Source organism: Rhagoletis zephyria, unplaced genomic scaffold (genome assembly GCF_001687245.7).
Source record: "Rhagoletis zephyria isolate East Lansing unplaced genomic scaffold, Rhagoletis_zephyria_1.1 Rzeph_scaffold_03318, whole genome shotgun sequence".
NCBI classification, from domain to species: Eukaryota; Metazoa; Arthropoda; class Insecta; order Diptera; family Tephritidae; genus Rhagoletis; species Rhagoletis zephyria.
This window is the reverse complement of record NW_016160401.1, coordinates 58,953-65,147: the sequence shown is the minus strand read 5'-3', so window position 1 is coordinate 65,147 and position 6,195 is coordinate 58,953. Positions and strand designations below refer to the sequence as shown.

At 33.4% G+C, this 6,195-nt stretch overlaps 1 non-coding gene across 1 annotated transcript; it reads right to left on the bottom strand.

Annotated features, from left to right (window-relative positions):
• Positions 1-1,063: 1,063 nt before the first annotated feature.
• Positions 1,064-1,146, bottom strand: TRNAL-CAG (transfer RNA leucine (anticodon CAG)). The gene has a single exon. It is a non-coding gene; the product is annotated as a tRNA-Leu (tRNA).
• Between the last annotated feature and the right edge of the window lie 5,049 nt (positions 1,147-6,195).

Sequence of the window (6,195 nt, the reverse complement as noted above, 5' to 3'; positions counted from 1 at the left end):
CTCTGTGCAAAAAAAAAAAACTCATTCACGTCCCATTTTTTTTTTCAAATACCAACACATCTTAATTCAATTTCGCTTATTCATCCTACCTTTCTTTTTCATACTTTGAGAGAGGTTATTTGCAAAGAAATAAAAAGGGTGAGAAAATACCTTTCCAATAATGCCTCAGAAGTCTAAATCGGAAGAGTTTAAGTTCAGTTATTCAAGTTTTTCTTATACCAATCTTTGAAAAATGTTAAAAAGAACAGCATCCAAAATCCCATTATTACGATTCTGTTGAAATTTTTTTTTTATGTTTTTATGCAAATTTTTGAAGCTTAAGCTGTTTTGTCATCTGAGGTGCTTTTTATCAAAAAGTACTTTCAAAAACAATTTTTATTCATAAAAAACTAAATTTTCGCAGGCATCTTCAAATCAGTACAGCTTACGTAAATCTTAATATTCTTGCAAAATATTTAGGTGTAAGTCTTAAAATATGATAGATTTTATAATTTCAATGGTAAAGCAGTACCGCTTTTTTTTTTTGTATGGGGAGTGATCTAGTCTAATGTCTGCGTTAAAATTTTTTTTTTTACTGAAGTGGCGACGCTTTATTTGACCTATTATATGCTGGCGATATCCAATTGTTTACGCTTTTGGAATTTTCTTTAAATTCAATGACGTCTTTAAAAACAGAACTCTGTTTATTTGTAAACAAGTATGTTTTTATAGTTTAAGACTTTAATTAGACAATTTAATCCGTTTTCATTGTAATACCATTCACTAAGTTAATAAAAAAAAACAAATGTCTAATTGAACCAACGGCAAGGCCACGGCAGCAAACTGAAATAAAAATTAATTAACAACAACTTAATTTAATAAAAATGTATTAGAGGCAATAAAGTTTAAAAGAAACAGGTAAATAATTTCAATTCATACTCTCCACAGTTTTGTCTTTTTTTTTCTAATATAAAAATGTCTTTATTAAACTACAATATAATTATTTGTATACATAAATTGTTGCTGGAATTAAAAAAAATATATTATCTAATAAAAAAAAAAAAACAATCGTAAAAATAGCATTTGTCAGAAGTGGGATTCGAACCCACGCCTACAGAGTAGACTGCGACCTGAACGCAGCGCCTTAGACCACTCGGCCATCCTGACACTTGTCGCCGGGTGGCAAAATGACACACATAAGCGAGCGCACGATGTCGCAAGATGATTCACGTTTTTTTTTTATTATATTTATTTTTTATTTTTACCATCGGTGTGTCTGGTATGCTAGCAAACAATTGAACGAAAAGTTAATTTCACTAGATGTGGAAATTAATTGCGAAATTGTTAGCTGCTAGCTAGTTGAGATAAGATTTTTTTTAACTTATTGGAAATGCTTCTTCTAAATACTTTGCTAGAATTTTTTTCTAGGTTCAAGTCTAAGCGACCAAAATATAGTTTTAAAAATTTTTTCAAGCATATCTTATGATAATGGGGGCATTGACAAGATGTCATAAGTAGTCATATTGAGTGTGTCCGAGTTACACACGTACATACTTAATAATTGCCAGTTATCGCAATGTTGCCGCATTGTTGCTTTCTTGATGCTCTGTTGCTGATGCTCAACTTAAAATCGACTGAAATTCTGCGGAAAATTCGCAGTAACGATTTTTATATTGCGTTTGATTTGCTAGTGAATAATAGGGCATTTTCAAAATTTTACTAATCGAAAGCTTAATGTAGGCAGAGTGGGCCCAAATGTTCACGTAGAACGTAGGTAATGCTTTTTCGTAAAAAAGTAACACTGCCGCATTTATTACACACCAAACACAAAACAATTTGAACCGTTTTAAAATTTATAACTTTATGACAATATCTATGACATTTTGTGAATTAATTATTTTTTAAGTGAAGCTTTTTTAGCGGCGGTTGGTTGGTTGGGAGTAAATTGGCAAATTCAACGGAAATTGTACACGGAAATGGTGCAACGGAAATGATGCAACGGAAATGGTCCAACGGGAATGGTGCAACGGAAGTGGTTGGGGCGTGTGTATGCATATGGTATTAATTTAAGAAAAATTTGCTTATAAAAGGTTGAAGAATAACATTTAGAAAAAGACCAATACAAGAATGAAAGTAAAGGTGANGGGCCCAAATGTTCACGTAGAACGTAGGTAATGCTTTTTCGTAAAAAAGTAACACTGCCGCATTTATTACACACCAAACACAAAACAATTTGAACCGTTTTAAAATTTATAACTTTATGACAATATCTATGACATTTTGTGAATTAATTATTTTTTAAGTGAAGCTTTTTTAGCGGCGGTTGGTTGGTTGGGAGTAAATTGGCAAATTCAACGGAAATTGTACACGGAAATGGTGCAACGGAAATGATGCAACGGAAATGGTCCAACGGGATTGGTGCAACGGAAGTGGTTGGGGCGTGTGTATGCATATGGTATTAATTTAAGAAAAATTTGCTTATAAAAGGTTGAAGAATAACATTTAGAAAAAGACCAATACAAGAATGAAAGTAAAGGTGACTACATACGTACGTAGATAAAGAAAAGTATAAAGGCAAAGTTAAAAATAAAAACAAAAACATAGATGTGTAAAGATAAAGGCAAAAATGAAGACCAAGGTAAATTTAAACACTTTACTTACATATATATATCGGCAAAGGTGAAGGGGAATATGTAGATGAAGAAAATGATAAACATAAAAGTAAAGACAAAGAGGAGAATGAGGATACCGATAAAAGTACAGATGAAGATAGGGGAAGAAAGATTAAAATAAAGGTAATTAAAGAGGAAAGGATATAGAGAGAGAAACAGAGACTCAATCTGCGAACTATTTTGGGATTTTAGAGATTTTCGGGATCCTCGGGACTTATTGAAAAAATTATCAATATTTTTATCGGTTTTGTTATCGATATTTTTATCGATTTTTTAACGACATTTTTATCGATATTGTTATCAATCTTGCTATCGAAATTTTTGGAACTTATTGCTATAATAATCGAAATTTTTATCCATTTTGTTATCGATATTTTTATCGATTATGTAATCGATATTTTTAACTATTTTGTTAGCGATGTTTTTTATCGATTCAGTTATCGGTGTTTATCGATTTTGTTATCGAAAGCCATCGATTTTGATAACGACATTCATCGATTTTGTTGTCGATATTTATGATCGATATTTTTATCCATTTCGTTATCGATATTTTTATCGATTTTGTAATCGATATTTTTAACTGTTTTGTTAGCGATATTTTTTATCGATTCAGTTATCGATTTTTATCGATTTTGTTATCGATATTTATTGATTTTGTTATCGATATTTATTGATTGTGTTATGGATATTTTAATCGATTTTGTTATCTATATTTGTATCGTTATCGATATTGTTATCGATATTTTTATCGATTTGTTATCGATTTTGTAATCGATATTTTTAAGTATTACGTTAGCGATATTTTTATCGAGTTGGTTATCGTTATTTTTATCGATTTTTCATCGATATTTATCGATTTTGTCATCGATTTTGTTATCCATGTTTATCGATTTTGTTATTGATATTTATACATTTTGTTATCGATTTTTTTCGATATTTATCGGCTTTGTAATCGATGTTTATCGATTTTGTTATCGATATTTATCGATTTTACTATCGGTATTTATCGAGTCATTCTGAAAAGCTCTAATTTTAGTAAAAAATTCAAAAAATTACGTGGCAAAGCGTGATTGGGGGCTGGTAGGACCAGCCAAAATCCAAAAATCGCTTTCGAAGAAGCTGAAGTCAGAGATGTCTTGCCACCGGGCATCTAGTGCAGCGCATAAGCTTTGAAAAAGTTTTATACAGAACACCAATTTTTCCTTACTAATATGGAGCGTTAAAAAATACCGCAAATAAATGTCAAATTGATTTCCGAAATTAATTGTCATAACGCCAATGTTCCTCCTTATTCGGAAGAGGTCTTAGAAAACATTTAAGCACGAATAACATTCAACAACTACTACTACATTAAATCATAAATTTTTAACACTCCCCACTTCTTGAAGTCACGTGCGGATTTTTCACCTAAAATATTATCGCAAATACAGATACATAATTAATTTTTTTTCAAAAATAAAATGTGACCCAGATTGGCATGAAAAATGTGTTTATTTGCGGGCGCTGCCAATACAAACAAACATCTCTACAAACGAAAAATATATTGCAAACGCTTGCGGGCATGTCTTGCTGCTATCGAAACGCCGCACACTGTCAGTGACAATTATTAATCAAGTGACGCGCGGTCACGCACTACAACTGTCATTAGTCACTAGTAGTTGTCACACGCGCAGCTGTTTTTTTTGGTTTTGTTTTTATTTACGAGAACTAGCTGGTGTGATAAAAGTGTAAAAACTCTATGCTAAACTGAAAATGTTAATGGGGCTTTCGAAAAAATAGCAGCAAACACATTTTCGACTAAATAATATTTCAAGCATACTTAACGATATTAAATTGGACATTCGAAGAAAAGCGAAAACGTGAGATTTGAGAGAAATTGCGAAAACAATAGCGATAAAATTAGAAAACAAACCGAATCGTGAATAATTGTGCATGAGCTGTTCGCTCCTGTTCGATAAAAATTTGTACCCAACACACGACTAATGCCGAATTTCCACTAGGCATTTAAATAGACAAAAAATGTATGCCATTAATAAAATGTCATGTGAGAAACAGACATAATGAACATAATTTTTATGAACGTAAAGGCCCGGGTATTTTTTAATGCCCCACATTTTCATTAAGTTTTTTGTCATTTAATGCCTAGTGGAAATTCAGCATAAAAAATTGATGAAATTGAGAGATTTTTCTCAGATTTTTTATTGAATGTTCTCGAAATTGATATTCTTTTGTAGGTTGAGCATTTTGAAGGGAATTTTCTGTTTTTGATAAGAGTTTTCTTACATGTTGATTTCACTGAAAATCTCTGTGCAAACTGGATTATGGCATATGACTTGTACTGAGTATTAGCCAGAGGGGGGGGCTTATCATAACATTCAGTAGCTAATGGAGTGCCTCGCATACCCGGAGACCTGCAGAACTACTAAGCTTTACCTGACTATAGCGTATCTTTGCCCGGGCGAACCACCCCCTTTTTACGCCTGGGACCGAATATGGATACAAAACGATAAGTGATCCTTAACAAACGCCGAAGAAAGAATGATCTGCTTCTCACGCAATGGCACCATCAAGTTATCCTAGGCAGAAAATAGTTGTAACAGGTGCGGAAAGTCCAAAGGCTAGAACATTGATAACCTGGGCCCTGCAGTAGTAAGCTCTCCACCGTGAACAGGGTCTGTTAAGATTACTGTGAATGGACACATAACCAGCATGATTACTTGTGCTAGAGAACTTCGGCATAGCGCTAAGCAATTGGCGTCTACTAACCTCAGCAATCATGAAGTAACAGGGAGACTTCGTAAGGATGCACGAGAATATATGCGCCATCAAGCAGTCCAGGAAGCACAAGATGAAAAGATCAGATGCTGATGAAAGCAATAAAAAGTAAAATCCTTCGGCAGCAGCGGCGGTTGGCCCAACGTCCGTTAGTAAAAGTAGTGCTCAAGTGAAACAGGATAGCACTTATCATGTACAGGGGCTGCCTGGCTCGAGACGATAGTAGATCGATAAAATAGAACCACCTGAGACGATGAACGACCGAAACCCCGAATAGACCTGTTAATTGCGGAAACGTCAACAAGGATAAGCATCCTTCTATGCTGCCCATCTATGGATTAAAATTTTGGTCAAATATTTATTTTCAAGGAGATAACAGACACCCCAAATATTAAACAGATCGGAGAGTAAAAACGGGTTTTAGAAAGATTTTACCTACAGCGGCATCTATCGAGTGAAATTTGAAAAAAAATTAATAATTATCTCGAATACCATTAAGGCAGTAGGCTGCATAATTTTCTTGGGAGAAGTTTGAAATTCCTCTATAGTTCTAAAAATCTCCCTTTCTTGAAAAAAAAGTAAAACCAGCAAATTTTTTTAGACATGGTAAAAAAATATTCCTGGTAAAACCTACGCTGGGTATGGTTATCGCACAGTCAGTTCTGTCCTAACGAAGACATTTATGTACTGGGTGTATATGTATGTACAATTTTTTTTTTCGATTTCACCGTAATGCTTGCTTTGTCAGCTTTTTTTTGCTCCGGCGCGC